This window comes from Pan troglodytes, chromosome 22 (assembly GCF_028858775.2).
Source record: "Pan troglodytes isolate AG18354 chromosome 22, NHGRI_mPanTro3-v2.0_pri, whole genome shotgun sequence".
NCBI lineage: Eukaryota > Metazoa > Chordata > Mammalia > Primates > Hominidae > Pan > Pan troglodytes.
In genome coordinates, this window is record NC_072420.2 from 5,919,455 (window position 1) to 5,939,996 (window position 20,542).

General features: G+C 34.6%; 1 pseudogene; it reads left to right on the forward strand.

The window, feature by feature from the left end:
• Positions 1 to 17,291, forward strand: part of LOC129138339 (putative ankyrin repeat domain-containing protein 20A2) — a 58,950-nt pseudogene extending 41,659 nt beyond the window's left edge.
• Positions 17,292 to 20,542: the final 3,251 nt, after the last annotated feature.

Genomic DNA, 20,542 nt, shown 5'->3' on the forward strand with positions numbered 1-20,542 from the left:
AGTGTACATGGAATAAATTTTAAAAAGTGGATGTATGTAATGGAGGGTAGTAAAGTCAAATTGAGCTGTAGAAGAAGGAAGAACAGGGTGTTAGAAATAGGAAGGAAGATAAAGTGAGCTTCCAGTACCAAAATGTGTCATATAATTACAGTAACATTTTCCTTCTCTTGCTGTCATTCTCGCTACTGGGGAGGCATTAAGGATTGAGGTACTTTACCATGCAGACCTGTGTTTTATCTACCATAGATGAACATCACCGTAAATGGTCAGCCATGTATGGCTATAATTTGTTTTTATAGAAAATGTTGTAACTTCACAGGATAGTATCATATTAACATAATTGAAAAGAATAGTGTTGGGTGATTTATTGGGAAGAAATTAATTAGAGAAGTTTTGCCTGATTAAAAGTTCATTAGAAACATTATGGCTTATAACATAGTATTAAATTCAGGGACATAATAGGAAAGAAGTTGAGGCTAGGCCAAAAAGGCCAATTAGGGTAAACCAATATGGAAGTACACCAGTGTAGAACAGGGCATTCAAATTGTCATGAATTCGTTGAGGAGCTTCTGGAAAGTGCACATTCTGACTCAGCAGGTATTGGAGTCTGCATTTCTCATGAGCACTCAGGTGATGTTTGTGCTGGTCCTTGGACACAGCTCTGAATAGCAAGGGAATAGCCTTCCTTTAGAGAAATCTGGAAAAAGAACCACTGGAGAGCAATTTAAAAAATAACAGAATCCAGGGAAAGCTTTAATTTCCTTTTATTTCTGAGCATGATTCTAGCCACAGGGGAAGGAAAATGAGATGAAAAAAGAGAGATGACAGGTGTATACTACTGCTGAATACAGATGAAAAAAGTGGTCACAATCATCCATAAAAAGCAGTTAGGAAGGGAAGCATCAGGATGACAGTTCTGATAATCATTTTTTCAAAGGAAGAGGGATGGTGAAAGGGCACAAAAGGAGGAAAGAAAGACATTTTCTGGGGTCTTGGGAGTTAAAGCCAAGTAAGCTTGAGACAACTCACTTCCAGTTGCTTCAGCATATGCCCAGTCTCACAAAAGAGGTTATTGCTGTGGAGAGTACTGGAGACAGGAGGGAGTGCTAGAGTTGGGGTAAACCACAGCAGCTCATTTCACTTGATAACTCTCAGGCCTCAGGGAGAGAAGTTTCACTGACATGAGTGAATAAGATATGATTAATTTGCATATAGATGCTTTGGCGAAATTTTTTTGAGACAGCCAGTTCTTTGATATGATAGCTGTTTTATAAAAGTCCTTTACAGTGTAAGATAATATACCAAACTTAGTTAATTTTAGAAGTAATCATAAAATTCATTCCATGAAAACCAAAATTCTCATTTTCAATAAATACTGCACTGATTTTGAAATATAAATATGTATTAATATCCAGCAAGTCTGTGGTCATTCAATGTTTTCTTTTTTGATAAATATTTTGATATCAGAAGCTTATTCGACATGGTTTATTTGATGTGTTTTATGGACCACCTTGCATGAGTGGATCAAGGAGCTCTAATTCAAGGCCAAATGAGGGGATAGGAGAAATGTAGGTGCTGCAGTAGCCCATGTGATCATGGGAAAAATGAGTAGTTTGATTAGCTGTTATTTCATAAGTGTGTATCCTAGCTGATCAATGTAGAACCCTTTCTTTGATGAGAGGTGAATCACACATTCACCTGAACTGTCATCCCAACTGCGTATTTCCTCAGTGACAAGACAAGGGGAATTTATTTGTGCTGTGCTGGCAGCAATGCCTCTGGTGTGTGGAGTTAAAATTCTCTGTACATTCACCATCAGCTTTGACATTGATTCTCTCAGGTTTGATTTGCCCCTCTGTTTAATGGTCCCTTTTCTCCTCATCAGTCCACGTGTTCACGGTTATATCAATGCTTTTCTATTTTAAATATAGGCATTTGAAAGATAATCTCACTACTGAAATGTAAACTGTGCATTTTGGGAATCCTATATTCCTATTTTCCTCATTGTGTTTCTGTCATGTTGCTGTCCTAGGCAATGAAAAGAAGAAGCCAAGAAGAACCCTCAAAACCTTAAGTAATTATTTTTATAGCCAGGCCTGAGAATTCAGCTCGACAGTAACACTGCATGAATGTTTGGTTGGCCCTGTCATACTTACATATAATTGATGACATATCCCCTTTGCTCTGTAGGGCCTCCTGCAAAACATCCTTCCTTGAAGGTAATTAATTATGTATATTTTTGAATCACAAACTCCATGTTGTATAAAATATATATGATTTATGAATCGTTTTCTTTTAAAACCCATTCAGCCTAGCACTGAAGTGGAAGATCCTGCTGTGAAAGGAGCAGTACAAAGAAAGAATGTACAGACATTGAGAGCAGGTACATTTAATGGAATACTGGAAATAAAGTACATTCAATGATTGGATGTACTCATATTATTCTTATTCCTAATTCTATTTGTTCAATATTGAACAGAAGGCATTGGCATAAATGTTATTGCTGGTATCCATATTTGAATAAAAACAAATTTAGAAGCATAAAAAAGATTTTAAAAATGTAAGCTTTAAGTCAGATGTTTCTGTTTTAATGTTTTGAATAGCATGAAGTTTTCAGTATAAAATTTTTATACTTGTCAGGGATTCAAAGCAGTGAATTTTGAGACTCTTAAGATATTTCCAGTGAGTTAAGTGCTAGTTGGAGTTCTGATCTTTACCTAGAGGAAAGCTTTACTTATTAAAGTGTCAGTTTCTGTTTTAACTTCAGAGGCTTGCTGCTAGTGTTATTACACTGATGATCTGAAGCCTATCAGATGTTCTAATGAGCAAGACTGTGTGTGTAGGTGTATATATAGATGTGTGTATGCGTGCACTTGTGGCATCTTTGACTATTACAAATGACGAAAGTAATGATTCATTTATGTCTGGTAGACACAGTCTTTTAAAATGGTGATTTTGAGCCTTTTTGGTGTTAAAGTTTTTAAAACATGATTGCATAGAGGCTACCAACATCATAAGTTGGTTGTTTTTCATTTCAATGCCCTTTTGAAATCTTTAAATACATTGTGATGCTCAGAAATAATATGCAGAATTTTTTGGGTCCTAAAATGGTATGTGAGTGGTTATACACTTTATATACCTTTCTGCCACTTTCTTTGGTGTGTTTTGTATTATATTTTCCACTCGTACCCACATTGGTGTGATTATCTCTGGTTTAATTCATTTTACACTGTTCATTGTATTCCCTCATACCACTTTACCACATTTAGTTAGACTCTCCTGTTGCTGATAAATGAAGAAATAAAAAGAAAAATAATGTCAGATTAAGAAGGCTTTTCTTTAATCGGTTTGTACCTATTAGCATTTACTATATGAGAGTTTAAACCTGAAAAGTTCAGAATACAAGCATGCACCACCATATTTTATTAATGCCCTTAGAACTATGACTCATGAGCCTTTAGCCTATGAAGTTAGGACAATTCATTTCTCTGAAGAAGAATGCTGGGCTGTTCTCAGAAAAGAAAACTGAAAATAGCAAATGATATTATCTTATTTTACCGCTTGGACATCCTTGAATGAAACTGCTACTAAAGGGATACTCGGATCAAAATTCAGATCTAATGTTTTGAACAGTATAGTTTGTGAATGTCCAGTGATCATGAGCCCTTGATGGGGAAATGACCTTTCGAGTTTCACTTTTGCATTTTTTGCTCTTTTTGTTGACTTGTCTTGAAAGCTTGAATTCAACTATTTTATTTTTACAGAAACCAGGAATATAACCTTTAAAATATATGTCTGTCCTGTCTCACGGTGTTGTGTACTCGTCAGATCTTGTATGAACATAGACTTATATGGGAACAATTAGGTTTTTTGTTTGTTTGTTTGTGTTTTTGAGACAAAGTCTTGCTCTGTCACCAAGACTGGAGTGCAGTGGCTCAGTCTTGGCTCATTACCACCTCTGCCTCTTGGGTTCAAGCAATTCTCCTGCCTCAGCCCCTCGAGTAGCTGATACTACATGCACGTGCTACCATACCCTGCTAATTTTTCTATTTTTAGTAGAGATGGGGTTTCACCAGGTTGGCCAGGCTGCTCTTGAACTCCTGACCTCAGGTGATCTGCCCACCTCGGCTTGCCAATGTGCTGGGATTACAGGTGGGAGCCACTGTGCCAGCTACAAATAAGATTTTTAAGGCTATCATATTTTATACAATTCTTTGGTCTATGTGAATTCTGAAGGTATTCATGCATTGAGGGAAGATTATCTCAGTTTAATGAAAGCAGTTTTTAATTTAATGTATATTCATTAAAAATTTTTTTGAAGTTTTTGTCTCTAGTACACAAAAACACACAATAATGTCATGGGTATTTGACCTTAATGTGTTTATGCACAAACTTAGTTATTCAAATATTTTCTTATCCCTGAAGAATCTTAATTACTAATAAACAAATTTCTCATGGAAAACAACATATATAACAGAGATGGTTGAGTGATTGAAAGTAAACTGTAGTAAATACCAGAAGCTTAGAACAAGTTAAGTAAACTTGTCTGAGTTAATAGCAATTACAGGACTTTTAAAATACATTAGACCATGGGGGAGTAGTGCATTTGTGGGGTAGAGGACAACATGGTACTGCTTCAGTGAAGAAAGAACTTTTACACCTTGTTACAATTTGTATTATTATTTACATTCTAATAAATAAAAACTTTATTTTCAGATATTTTACATCGTGTTTCTACTAGTTGCACCATCAATAGTAAGACTTTTCAAAGATTTGGGAAGTTGCGAGTTGATGATAAATATCTGTATCACCATCAGTGATCCAAAATCGACAGCAACTACCACAGATTTTGGACACGCGAACTTCATAGTTAAAGAAAGGATTAATCTTGGAGCTGTGTTTCTATCAAGGAATTACACTCTTCATTACCTGTGTGAATCGCAGTTATTAGAGTAGAAAGAGAGCAAAGAAGGGAAAGAAGCATAGAAAATTTAATTCTAGATTACCTCGTTTGGCTTCATGCTACCATAGTTCTGACTTTTAACAAGTCATTTTGTTGTCAAATGTACTTTATGTTTACTCCCCTTATGCAGCCTACAACCAAACAGAATGGTTCTTAGCAAGGCATTTGTATTCTTCCCTTAAGGAAAGCAACATATAAATAACAAAGAGAATGAGAAGAAAGAGTGAGTTCATTGAGGTTGGTATTTAACATAAATTTGAGTGCAGGTACCATGATTATATTTAGAATTTTGTGGCTGGATGGGAAAACCAGCTAGATGTCTATAGATTTCCTACTCAAACACAATGTGCCTTTGTTTTACTTTTACGTCTCTGATTTAGCAATTATTAGGTACAACTGTATGCAGTGTCACTAAAAATACCCCCCAAAACCAAATATTAAATAATGTCTATGGCTTTCTGTTTTATAGTGTTGATTTTCCCAATATTAATGGGAACCACTGAGCATTTGCCTTGTGGTGTCTCCTCAGCTGTATTCACATATTCCATCACCTTTTCTTAATGGATAATCATGCACTATGAGTAAGGGTTTTCAGAAAAGCTGTGTCATTTAAAGATAACACAGGAGCATCAAATTTAATTCTGCTAGGACGCCTGGTCTACTGATTAACTGCAGCTAATATGAGGTCTACTTCACATCCAAGTTAAATTCAGTGCCCTTAATCAGTCATATGATGAGGTCAACAGTAATAAATTATGCAATATTTTTTCACCCACCCCTATAGTTTTAATTTCTTTTTCCCCTTATGTCTGTGTTTAACATTTTGCTTTGCAAAACATGATAATAATCTTCTAGAGTAGTGAGGACAAGCTATAAATCCAAAGTTTCTTACCTATGCAAATGACTTGTTTGCTCTATTTTCTCATGAGCTTGGTAGATCCAGGAAACAGAACTTTTAAAACAAAATCCCCATATTTTGCTGGGTGCGGTGGCTAGTGCCTGTAATCCCAGCAGTTTGGGAGGCTGAGGTGGGCAGATAACCTGAGGTTGGGAGTTTGAGACCAGCCTGACCAACATGGAGAAACCCATCTCTACTAAAAACACAAAATTAGCTGTTCTTGGTGGCACATGCCTGTAATTCCAGCTACTTGGGAGGCTGAGGCAGGAGAATCTCTTGAACCCAGGAGGCAGAGGTTGCCATGAGCTGAGATCACACCACTGCACTTCAGACTGGGCAGGAAGAGTGAAATTCCATCTCAATAAACAAAAACAACCACAACCACAACAACCACCACAAAACCCAAATGCATTTCCTTGGCACAGTAAAACTGAAACAGAAAAAGGGTAAAGTAAATACAAGTAACTGAAAGAGTTTATGTATATTATTTTACTTTTCATTTGATAAAATTTGTAAAGTAATGAGCAGAGTGTATTTCTCCAGGGACCCAGATATATACATTTATTTATTCAATAGAAATTCATTCTTATAATGGCCACTGATACCTATATCCTAAATATTTCTGAAAACATCTCCTCAGGCCTGCATCATCTTTGCAACATTGCCTTATATTTTATCTTTGTTCATTGATTTATATGCCTCAGAATTTTATGCTCCTCGCAGTATTTAGAGTGAATTAACCCTAATGCAAATAGATCCGTGAACCACTCCTGAATACCTAATGTCCAAGCATCTTAAAGGTTTATATAAGGATTTCAGAAACTGACTTCTGGGTTGGGCACGGTGGCTCATGTCTGTGATCCCAGCACTTTGGGAGGCTGAGGCAAGTGGATCATTTGAGGTCAGAAGTTCAAGACCAGCCTGGCCAACAAGGTGAAACCCCATCTCTAATAAAATACAAAAATTAGCAGGTGGTAGTGGCACGCGCCTGTAATCTCAGCTACTCAGGAGGCTGAGGCAGGAGAATTACTTGAACCTGGGAGGCCGGGTTGCAGTGAGCTGAGATCATGCCACTGCCCTCCAGTCTGGGAGACAGAGTATAACCTTGTCCCAAAAAAGAAAAGAAAAGGAAACTGATTTCTGCCCAAATCTCCATCTGTATCCCTTTCCCCATCTGCCTTTTTCTCTGGAATTACAGAGCTGCTGGTAATGGTCCCCTCACCATTCCTCTTCTGTAGAGAAATGCATACTCTCTTGGAGGCTTCTCTTCCTCTCTTGTTGCTGCCTGGCATGTGCTCACCCTTTCCTGCCCTCTGCCTCACTTAATCTGGCTAACCTCACTCTCTAAGTCTCAGCTCATGGATGATCTTTAGGAAAGCCATCCCTGACAGCTTCTATTTTCCTTCCTTATTCCCCAGTGCCTAACACTTAGCAGGAACTCAATAAGTAATTATTTAGCAAAATTAAGACTGTTTATACAAAGATGATTCAAAAGATTGTCCTCTACAGTCTAGCAGCAAAGGGGGTCAACATGTAAAGACATGATGTGCAGGTCAGGTGGTAAAGTGACACTAGAAAAATTGACAAGGTACTAAGGGACCCCAACGAGGCAGACACCTGTGTGTGTGGAGAAAGATAGCTAGAATCAAGGAAGATTTCACATAGCATTCTGAGCCTTTTTTTCCCTCTTTTTGGAGACAAGTTCTTACTCTATCACCCAGGATTGGAGTGCAATGGCATGATTGAGACTCACTGAAACCTCAGACTCCTGGGCTCGAGGGATCTTCTCATCTAAGCTTCTTGAGTAGCGGGGACAACAGGAACATATCACCATACCTGTCTAATTTTTTGTAGAGTCAAGGTTACCTATGGTTCCCAGGCTGGTCTTAAACTCTTGGCCTTGAGCAATTCTCCCATTTTGGCCTTCCAAAGTGCTGGGATTACAGATGTGAGCTATTATGCCCAGCCTACTTTCTGAGTCTTAAAAGATGAAAATAAATTTTTCAGAATAGCAGGGGAAAACATTTGTGATGTAAAAAATGGGGTGCACACTAATTGAGGTATAAAGAACAATAATTTTGCAAATTATTAGTAACTGCCAACTCAATTAGTGTCTTGTTAAAAAGATAGTGTTACAAAGTATAGTAAAGCATTACATTGTATATTTTGACTGTATTTCAATTTTCTGTTTTGTTTCCAACAGTTTTGTTGACTTATGTTGGGTGGAACAATTTGTGAGTGACCCTGAGATTTTGCATGGCTTGAATCTGGTGATATCTGGTGTCTCCCCAAGTGGTTTGTTGAAGTTTTGGATAATTAGAAGTATTTCTTACAGAAGTAAATATTTCAGTAAACATTGTTTCATTCAAACTCTCAAAATATAAAATACAAAGAAATGTTATTCTCTATTTATTTTTATAAAGATTATAGTCTTTATCTAACTCTTCTTAGTTCATTTGAACTAAATCAATGAATTTATCAACAGAACAAACCTTACCAGTGGCTTTAGAGGAAGAGCAAGAAAGGTGTGAAAGAAGTGAAAAGAAGCAATCACAGGTATATGAAAATTTAAGTTCTTGTTTAATATTAGGCTTTTTTTGCTTTACTAACAAAGCATAGTCCAAATGACATGCCCTTTCAGAGTATACCTTTAGAATCCAATAGATCATAATTTTATATTTAATTTTTAAAACATCTTAACCAGTTATGAAACTTAAGATATTCTTACTATCTCTAGTAACTATTAGTTACTCCAGTAATTCTTAGTATCTCTAGTAACTCATAGCTGTCTTTACCCTTGGAATTGAGGCAAGAAATTTTCAGAATTATCTTGCTGTTTTATTTATATAACCTTACTCATAATACACAAGGTAACATGAAGTATTGGGTCATATTACTGAGGAATAGAAATTATGAACAGTTTAACAACAATGGCCACTGAGTTAAACTATTGTTAAAGGAGTCATCATTGCCAGTGCTTCAGATGTTGCAGTTTTATATTGCTGGTCACCAGTGCCGAGGTTAAAGATTTATTCTGTTTTGTGGTCACCAGTTGACTTCTGTGTCTGTGTTCAGGGAGTGAATGGGGTCATAAAAGTCAACCCAGTTGCCTATTAAGAGAATCCTACCTTGCAGAATGGGACCTTTGGTGTCAGGGTGTGAACAATAACTTTATTTCAACACAAATACATAGTAAACATTACTAAAATTTAAAAAATCCAAACCCTATCACTACTGGAACTTAAAATATATTAGAAGTGAATATAAGCAGAAATTCTATCTAGATACATAACACTATCATAGTATATCATTTGAATTAGAATTTAAAATTTTGCTTCTCTTTCTTATTGGTGTTCAGTTTAGCTCTTAATAATTTAGTGTTTGCCTAGTGCTCTAGTTACTCTTCAGAAATAAACATGCACTGTAGGGGCTCACTCTTTCTGGTATGCTGAGGTAAAGTCTTTGTAAGACAGGAAGCTTTTATAATACTACCTATCATCTTTGAATTCATTTCTGGTAGATTTTACACAAATGCATTAAGTTTAGTCCAAACAGACACTGAGAGTTCAGCTTGCTGGTTCATGTTTCTGTTCTATGTTAAGCCAAGGCAAATTATTTTTCACTTTTTAGTCACAATCCCATAATTTAAGAGTAGCAACACATAGATTAAGTTTCACAGTTAAATTTTAACTATTTTATAATATTTCTTTGTTTATACTTGATTAAAGCTAAGTTTAAAACATGCACTCTGACAGAAAAGACATCTGAGAAACAAAATAAGCAAATTTGTTTTCCATTTTGCACCTGCCCCCCCCCCAAAAAAAGTCTCAAGAACCAGAACTGGGTAAGAACAGTGATAAAGGGAATCAATCTATATATTCATGACTTTCTTTAATATTCATTACAAACAAGTTCAAGCTGAATATTGGTAAAAGTTCTGAAAACTCCAAAATTACTGCTTGCCCTGAGGAAGAGCTCCTACATGGTAACTCTAAAGAGGGATGAACAAAAAAGGAGTGCCCTCTAGTCTGATGAATCGTGTCCCTGATTGTGAGGAGAAAAATGTATCTGGAGTGTCTAGCTCTGTGGCAGTCCAGGCAGCGCCTGAACAGAGGAAGCCCATGTCAAATGTCTTTTTATTCCATTCACACTCCAGGTCCCTGAAATACACTTACCAGTCATCTTCTAAGGTTCATTTAAATTAAAATAAATCAGACTATAAAAATGATAACAAACCAGACACACAGCTTGTTTCTAACACAGATGATGGAAATTTTTGTTATGATATAGAAACTGAAAAAGTAAGGAACCCAGTAATTATGATTGAAATGAAAGATGATTAAGAGTTTGACATGCAAAAGGAAAAATATATAAACCCAAATACCACTAATTGGAAATTAGACATTAGGCATTGGTCTCAGTCTAGAGATCCAGAAAGTCTTTTTGATTTGTGGTTTACCCACCCCAAAGAAATGAAGCACATGATTCAGATAGAAAGCCACAGTATTTCTGCTGCTACAGATACTTATAAAAACAGAAAACCAACACAGTGCTTATTCCAGAAGCCGCTGTATGACAATCCCAGTGTTAATAACTACAAAAGCATGAATCTTGAATTATAAAATGCGGGTTATTCTTTGCCACATAGTGAGAGAACATCAAAAATATAGCTAGAAGACTTACAGCAAGATATTCCAAGGTCACTAACATAGCACATGTATACATATGTAACAAACCTGCACATTGTGCACATGTACCAGAACTTAAAGTATAATAATAGTAAAAAGAATGAGGTAGGCATGTTACAAGTAGAGTTCCTGGCTTTGGAGAAAGAGAAAGTCCAACTTCAAAAAGACAGAGGTTCACTTGCTGCTTCTTTTTTCTCTTTATCAATTATTTGATTTAGTCAAATTTTCTATTCAAGAAAATCTCATGTGTACAGTTACAGCAGGGTTTTCTAAATGTGTAATTATGTGTCAAAGTAGATTAGTCCTGCTATCTAAACAACGGCTCTGGAGAATGTTCTCATAATGTTTCTTCATTAATCAACCTAAATCTCACTCTCAGTCTTCCAAGTGGCATATGAGCTGGGAAACGAATTCAGCCATATACCATGTGACCTTCTGAACCAGATCAACATAAAGAAATTGCTAAAGAAATAAGCTTTAGATTCTAGATTCTTTTTTCTGTATTCATTTAGGGATGAATTACATTTATTTAATGATAGAATGGGAATACAATGGGAGGGAAGCAATGACTGAGATGAGCCACAAAAACACGTCTAGCCTTGAGAGTTGCAATGAATATTCCCAGCCAAATGAGTCTGTTTAATGTGTTTTCATGCATGCTAGTTTATCTGCTTAGCTCAAACTGTTTGAATTTATAGTTCCATCATGGTTATTTCCAATATTTTGAAAACAAATATATACTTCCACATATTTTAAAAAATCGCCACTCCAATATTTCTGTTAAATCAGACCTTGCATTATGTTGTTTAATGAAGTATGGTAAGTTTTGACATGTCTGATTTTTATCATGTAAGAAAGAAGCATAATTTCTTAGCTAAAAATTTAGCCTTTGACTCTTTAGTAGAAAGTTGAGTTCTGTACATTGTGTTCTAAAGATAGACAAAAATCTAGAGATTTTCTTCTTTCAAAGTAAAAGCAGATGAGGCCTTTTTCCACCTTCTGAGGTGTTAAATTGCTTTGCTCAAGTTAGACTTTTAATATATCTGACTAATTTGATAAATTTATCTGGTAATTTATATAATTCAGCAATATGGAATTGTATCATGTTATTTGGTGCCGTGAAATGCTAGGGAATGCCACCTCAAGAGCTCTGGATGAAACATTTCATATGTCTTGGTTGGTTTGACTCCCATTTTCAGTAGATAATGGGGTAAAGTAGATAACTGTACCGTATGTTTTCCACCTATAAACGTTTGTGGTAATTGAATGTGAAATCTGGGAAGCATCTCGTTTTCCAGAATTCTGCACTAGAAACTCAGCAGTTTCACTCTGCTTCTTGTGTTGTGGCAAACATTGGTTCCCATAGTTCAGGGAGAACTTTCACTTTTTTGATATCCCAGGATCCAAAAAAAAAAAACACAAGAGAGATAAAAGGCAGTGGGGAAAAGAATAGCTCAGTGCAGAAAAGGGAAAACTTCTTTACTCTTCCTGAAGGCCTACAAGGTCACATCCTCTTAATCTGGCTATTTCATGTAAAATCCAGGTGGCAATGACAGAAGATATATGTTATGCCTGTGTCTTTTTATTTCTCTGTTTCTGCCAGTCAGATAGCATAAACATTTATATCAGATAGCAAAGAGTGGATGCGAATAAAAGCACAAAATGGAGAAGAGTCCTTTTTGAAATTTTGGAAAATTATTCCATTCACTCAAACAGAAATGAGCAGACTTGACAAAAATTTCAATGATAAAATGATAAGTATCTTATAATTATTATGTATAATGATAAAATTAAAGTAAGCACAAAATACTTTTATCATTAAAATGGTGATAGTTAACCTGAATCAAGTGAAAAAATCAGGGAAAATGTTTTTTTATTGAATAAAATAATTATTATTCATATTACTTTTATTAAAGGTCAAAGAAGGAAATAATACAAACAAAAGTGAAAAAATACATCTATCAGAAAATGTATGTCATAGTACATCTTCTGCTGCTGCTGACAGATTAACCAAACAAAGAAAGGTTGGGAAAAAGTATCCTCAGCAATTTCCCAAGAAACTGAAGGAAGAGCATGATAGGTAAGTAAGCCTACAGCAGTGTGTTTTTGTTTTTGTTTTTCTTTTTGGTTTTTTCTGAGATGGAGTTTCTCTCTTGTTGCCCAAGCTGGAGTGCAATGGTGTGTTCTCACCTCACTGCAACCTATGCATACTGGGTTCAAGTGATTCTCCTGACTCAGCCTCCCTAGTAGCTGAGATTACAGACATGTGCCACCATGCCCAACTAATTTTTTGTATTTTTAGTAGAAATGAGGTTTCACCATGTTATCCAGGCTTGTCTCGAACTCCTGACCTCCGGTGTTCTGCCCACCTCGGCCTCCCAAAGTGCTGGGTTTACAGGAGTGAGCCACCGTGCCTGGCCACCTATAGCAGTATTTCTCAGCAGATAATTGTCATTGTGCTATAAACTAATTCAAAATTGGACTAATGTTCCTTATGATTAACAAGTTTTATAGTTTTACCAGGGATATTTAGCCCTGCCTGGTAATCAGAAAAATGCAAATTAACATAAAATAAGGTATATTTTGTAAAGTCATGCTGATATTGAAAAAGTAATTACTACCATTGAAAATGTGAGGAAAAAGGCATTCTCATACACTGTTGGTATATGAAATTGGTAAATTATTTCTGAAGGGTAACTTAGTGCTGTGTATCAAAATTTCAAATAACCTGACATCCCTTTAACTCAACAACTCCACTTCTGGGACTAGATTTCACAGGAAAACATAACTTGTGTAAACATACACACACTTATTAAGGGCATTAATTATATATTACACATAATGAACAATAGCTTAATAAATATATAAAATATATGTAATAAGAAGATGAATTGGAAGTATTAAGAAAGAATTATAAAAAGTGTGGGGTAACAGATGTTAGACTCTTTAGCCTAGTTTTAGATGACAATCATCTGCAGATATAATTTGTGAGAGAGACATCTTACTCTGTAAATCATTTGGAGAGACACCTACAATATTTCATAGAGATGAAAATTTATTTCTAGTGAACTTATACGCTTGTCAATAAATAGTAACTTTAAAAATTTAGTTGATTGTAAATGATCTTTTCTAATCGGAGAGTAATTATGACTGTGTGATTTGAAAAGGTAATTTTGAACTTCTAACTATACTGAATTATTTCCAGTATCCTTTTTTATAATACATACTAGAGTGACTAGTAACAAAAACTTTAGCAGAATATTCTTTCCTTACTACTTTTCAAGTATATACATTCGTTTGAATATGTTGAAGTGAGAAATTAAATATCTGAGAACTACAAAGGAAAAATAATCCAGAACATAGAAATTTTATTAGGATGATAAAGAGCATCTGCAGAGGTAGATCACAGGATGATCTCTTTGTTTTTTAACAAAATGAATTTTAAGATAAATGTCTTCATCTGCAGATGCATCTTAAGACAAGAAGTGAAGAAAAAACAAATGTTAATATGCTGTACAAAAAAATAGAGAAGAATTAGAAAGGAAAGAGAAACAATATAAGAAAGAAGTTGAAGCAAAACAACTTGAACCAACTGTTCAATCACTAGAGATGAAACTGAAGACTACAAGAAATACTCCAAATCAGATAAATCAATCTTTGGTAAAAATTCTATATTTTAAACTTTATTTTATCAATGTTACTTATAATATCCTCTTAATTTAATATATAATATTTTGGTCTAAAACAAACCAGAAATGTTATCTCATTTTCAAAAAATGAATGATGACACTTACAGGTACAATTATTAATATTTATTATAAATCTTGGCATCCACATAGGATATTATTTTATTACAAAGAGCTTTTGAAAACAATAATATGCCATAATATATACTTAGTGATAACCTATTGATAAAGATTTTTTCCCAGTAAAATTGTTCCTTGTACTTCCCGCTATTTCATATTGATTACTGTATCTAATACTATAAAGAGGAAACAAATTATTGCAATCACAAATAATCTCATGATATTCTAAGAAGAGCTCTATAAATTTTATCTTATTTACCATTGGTGTTTTGAAATAAAAGTTTTCTTTCGTATTGATACATTTACACCACAGAAGTAACTGTGATCTGTCAGAGAACTAGAAGTAGAGTCAGAAGTCCTGGGGAAAATCCTGTAGCTTGCTTATATTTTTAACATTTCTTTTTCAAAATTGTGGTAACTAGATGAGTTCATCAATGAATGTATATAGGAGTGACTCGTATAATGTCTAGATTTATTATTTAGTAAATGTAATTCTTGCAACTGACTATAAAAATATTAAAAGAGTCAAATTGAAATAGAACGTTATCAGCGAAACAGAACTGTAGTAGCTCTGGGAAATTTTATCTGTCCAAATACGTGTGAAGTGAGGTTCTTACTATAGGGTGGTGTATGGGTTAGATATCAAAGTGTAAATGCAATTTTTTGATATATTTTAATTTAGTCAAATTTGTTAATTCTTTAATTTATGCTTTTGAGTTTGTTGTAATTCAGGGAAAGGCTTTTCCAATTCTGAAATTCTTAAAAATTCTCTGGTGTGCGTGTGTGTGTGTGTGTGTGTGTGTTTACTTTTATAAATTCATTGACTTTAAATAAATTTCTGAACTTTTTGGAACTTATGCTCTATAAGGTTCAAAGTTTTGTTTCAACCTTTTCTCCAGTTGGATATCCACTTACAGTAACCTTTTTAGTATATGAATGTGCAGGTTATTCTTTAACTTCAGCGGTAATCATGATATGTTATTTTATTGAGTACTAGCTAAAACTTTCTTTGGTTTTATTTAGGATTTTCATAATCACGAAGAAATGAAAGATCTGATGGATGAAAATTGCATTTTGAAGACAGATATTGCTATACTCAGACAGGAAATATGCACAATGAAAAATGACAACCTGGAAAAAGAAAATAAATATCTTAAGGACGTTAAAATTGTTAAAAAAAACAAATGCTGCCCTTGAAAAGTATATAAAACTCAATGAGGAATTGATAACAAAAACAGCATTCCGGTATCAACAAGAGCTTAATGATCTCAAAGCTGAGAATACAAGGCTCAATTCCGAACTGTTGAAGGAAGAAGAAAGCAACAAAAGACTGGAAGCTGAAATTGAATCATCAGTCTAGACGGACTGCTGCTATAAGTAAACACAGTGAAAGTGTGAAAACAGAAAGAAACCTAAAACTTGCATTAGAGTGAACACAAGATGTTTCTGTACAAGTAAAAATGAGTTCTGATATTTCCAAAGTAGAAGATAAGAATGAGTTTCTTACTGAACAACTTTCTAAAACGCAAATTAAATTCAATACCTTAAAAGATAAGTTCCGTAAGAAAAGAGATACTCTCAGAAAAAAGTCATTGGCTTTAGAAACTCTCCAAACGACCTAAGCCAAACACAGCAGCAAATAAAGGAAATGAAAGAGATGTATGAAAATGCAGAAGCTAAAGTGAATAATTCCACTGGAAAGTGGAGCTGTGTAGAAGAGAGGACATGTCAACTCCAACATGAAAATCCGTGCATTGAACAGCAACTAGATGATGTTCATCAGAAAGAGGATCATAAAGAGATAGTAACTAATATCCAAAGAGGCTTTATTGAGAGTGGAAAGAAAGACCTCATGCTAGAAGAGAAAAATAAGAAGCTAATGAATGAATGTGATCATTTAAAAGAAAGTCTCTTTCAATATGAGAGAGAGAAAGCAGAAAGAGTAGTAAGTATCAAGGAAGGTAAATATTTTCAAACTTTTAGAAAGAAAATTGAAACATTTGGTTCTGGATACATGTTGAACTTAGTTGAATATAAAAATCAATGGATAAAAAGTGTGTTTACCATACTGTATAATTCCATTTACATGAAGCATTCAGAAAAGATAAACGTATAGGGACAAAAAGTAGACTAATGTTTGCAAAGGGCTGGGGCTGAAAGCTGGTAGTGACTGCTAATGGGCCTGAGGGATCTTGCAGTGATGGAAATGCTGTAAAGTTGGATTGTAGAGATGGCTGCACAACTCAGTAAATGGACTAAAAAATCTTTTAACTTTAAGTTAAAACAGATACATTCTATAGTATGTAAATTATATTTCAACAAAGCTGTTTTAATAAAAAAAAGGAAAACCATGTTTACTATACCAGCTTAGAAACGTGCCTCATTTCTAGGAAATAAAAGGTAGAGGTGAGAGATGATTTACTTTGAGAAAAGACATTGTGTCACCTATGAAATTTTATTAGGCACAGAGTCATATTTTAAGGTAGATAGTTCTGTACTGCTGAAATAATAATTTTAATGACTTTATGTTGCCACATGTTAAGACCATAATGTAAGTATAAATGGAAATGTTTACACCTGAAATGAGTATTTTCAAATTAAAATTTAATTGATTTTCTTTGACACTTAATTCTAGATTTCCCAGATGAACTGAAGTGTATTGCTGTGTCTTGTAATACCTTGCTTTAAGTAGCTTTTTATGTATTTTAGTTGGTATATCTTTGTTATTAATCATATTAATTTAACAAATCTGAAAATATGTCAAATTACATATTTTTATGACTATGTAATGTTTTAAAGGCACCTACTTGTTATAAAATCATAATTTAGGATACATGTGGTAATATTTAGCAAAACTGTATTTGGTTTAGTCTTCCCACTGGTATTTATCATTTACTTTGAATATTTATATTAATAATTAGCTCCTAATTTTTATTTCAAGGCTCAATGACTATCATTGGAATATAATTTTGTTCAGTACAAAGATACTTGTAGCGGCCTGTGATTTATGAGTAAGGCATTAGATCCCTATCTTCAGACTGAGGGGTGGCAGGCTTCACGTACAGTGGGAATGGAGTAATTACAGGAGGGAGTTGTGGGAGCTTTGAAGTCAGAGAAGGAGGTAGAGACCTGTTTACCTAGGACCTCAAAGGCCATTGGAATTTTACTTTTATTCTGAGATAGGAATCTGTTGGAAGGATTTGAACAGGTGATTGAATATGTCAGGAACTTTGAGGTTGAGTTGAGCTTCTAAGATGATTGAATGGTGGGATGAATCTGTTATGTAAGTAAGAGAATACCAACTTGGCAGGAAGAGAACATATTGTGCATCCCTCACTGAATTCAGTAATAAATACAAATGTGTACATGTGATTAAAAGAAGGTGAATTGATATGTGTGGTGATAATTTTCAAAGTAGGTATGTTAGAGTTAAATATTATTAACATAATTTAATAATAAGGCAATTTATAAAATCAGTAACAAAAATATTTTCTCAGGAGGTTGTGAGACAACTTCAACAAGAAGCGGCTCACAGCCTAAAAAAATTAACTATGTTAGAGTCTCCACTGGAAGGTATATCACATTATCACATTAATTTGGATGAGACACAGGTCCCAAAGAAGAAATTATTTCAAGTGGAAAGTCAAGTATGTATGGAACTTAGCATGTCAACTGTTATTCTGTAGCTAGTTGAATTACATAACATGTTTTAGGATACTAATTATGGCAGAAGCTTGATTTTTTATTTTCATTACAATGAATTATTTCCATTTTACTATCTCTATAATGTACTTATTTTTTTATATAGTGACTTTCATTCTACCATTTTGAAAAACCATTGCATACCTTTTCTCTTACAATATGTACCCTTGGAAAAGTTGAGAATTTACATCATTCCTCATAGAAAACTGACTTTTGTCCGTTAAAACAGTATTTTTAAGTAATTTTTGTATTGCTCTGATGAGGCAGGCCAGATTAAATCAGAGAAGAATGTTTCATGGAATGTTCCAGAAAATTGTCTTATTTCTTCACTTTTGTGAGTGGACACAGAATCTGTGTCTATTTATTTCACAGATTCTAGGTTAACTTGTACAGAAAGGCCATTATACTATTCTTTTAAAAGTGCATGTTTTAGGTTAATTTACAAACTATTTGAAAAGTTAGGCATTTTCTTTATCTTTTATTTAAAATATACTATAAAACTGTGGAAATATTTAAATTTGAGATAACATGTACATCAAAAATTGAGAGTTGAGAAAATTATCTTGATCCTGCCTTTGGATTTTAAAAACTGTTTCACTGAGATATCATTCACATTTCAGAGAGTTCAACTATTTAAAATGTACAACTCAGTATCTATTAGTATATTCACAGCATTTTCATCACCCTGAAAAGCAACCCCACATCTCTTAGGCATGACTGCAGCCTTCCTTCATGTCCCTCCACCTACCTCTGTTGTAGGCAACCACCATCTATCTCCTTTTGTCTCCATATGTTTGCCTGTTCTGCTTATTTCATATACATAGAATTAATTATACAATACGTAGTCCTTTGTGACTGGCTTTTTCACTTAGCATAATGTTTTCAGAATTCACTTAGCATAATGTTTTAGCACACATTGGTAGTTTATTTCTTCTTATAGTTAAATGATATTCTATTCCATGGCTACACTGGTTTTCCATTCATTCATCCGTTGATGGACCTTTAGGTTAGTTTCCACTTTTTAGCTCTTATGAAAAATGCTGCTGTGAACATTCTCTTACAGGTTATTATGTGGACACGGGTTTTTATTTCTCTGCCATTGGACTTTATCCTCAGAGTTAATTGGGCAGATTTCAGCACTTGTCTTGCTAATGCTATTCTTTCTACCTTCTCAGTTTCTGTTCATCTAGCCTCATTCACTCAGACGTGGCAGACAATTTATTGTTTTCATGAAGTTTTCTCTGACTGTTCTCTCATTGACCTTATGTGTTAGCAATCATTGTCTAGTCTGTGCAGAAAAACTTAGTTCTTAATTTTACATGGCTTTTGTTTGTGGAAGATAATTTTCTTTCATTATAAATTTGCTTAATGGGGGAATAATATATAATATGTATGCCACCTATCCTTGCATACATTGAAAATATTTTAGCTTAGAAGTTTGTAGCATACAATTCAATACTTTATACCATACCAATTATTTCTTCTCTGAGACCTTGACACAGTAAGGTTTATATTCTAAGTGTGTTTTTAGCAATTATATATCAAATCTAAACCAATTAGTTTAATACAGGAACTTGTTAAATCACATATTTATGTTTTTCTCTCTATGAAAAAGAATCTAAATTGGCCTTTTTTCACTATGCAGCAGAACTGTATTTCTGGACTGCTACCAGTTTGTCAGCTGAACAGTTCTGGGTGCAGCTTGTCCGATGACGGATAGCACAGCACCTCAATCTGAGTGCTCAGCAGAGTGCTTGTGAAGGCAGCACCACAGCAACAGTTGCTCAGAGGGAACGGATTCAGGAGCCTTGATTTAGCAATAGAGTCCAGGGTTTTCAGCTCAGTGTCTTTAGCCTGTCTCTGCTGGTCATGTCAGTTATGTACTATTCAATCCAGGAGGTGCTGTTTACATTGTAGTACATACATAGTCATTGCCTAATGAGTCATACAGAGAGAAAAGTAAGTTATAAATTATGTCCCCCATTTGCTGCAACTCTCAGTGGTAAGAATGATTCAGTGCAGCTATAGGAGAGTACTTCCATTGGCATGCCACCTGCCTAAAATACACAATTTTATTAAGATATACAATAAAATTATTATGCTAATAGCAAATATTTTATGTAGCTCACTATGTTCCATGTAGTCTTCTAAGTGTTTCATGTTAGTCCCCAGTTAAACACCTGGTTTTGGAAGGCTGAAGCAGGAGGATCGTTTGAGCCCATGAGTTTGAGACCAGCCAGAGAAATATAGTGAGACCCTGTCTCAAAAAAAAAAAAAAAATTAAACACTTATCTGAGGCATGGTGGTGCACGCCTGTAGTCCCAGCTACATTGGGAGGCTGTGGTAGGAGGGTCGTTTGAGCTTGGAATATTGAGGCTGTAGTGAACAGTGATCAAGCCACTGCGCTCCAGGCTGGGTAACAGAGGGAGACTCTGTCTCATAAATAAAACGTTTTGTATAGATTCCCATAGAAGTGAGTTAGACA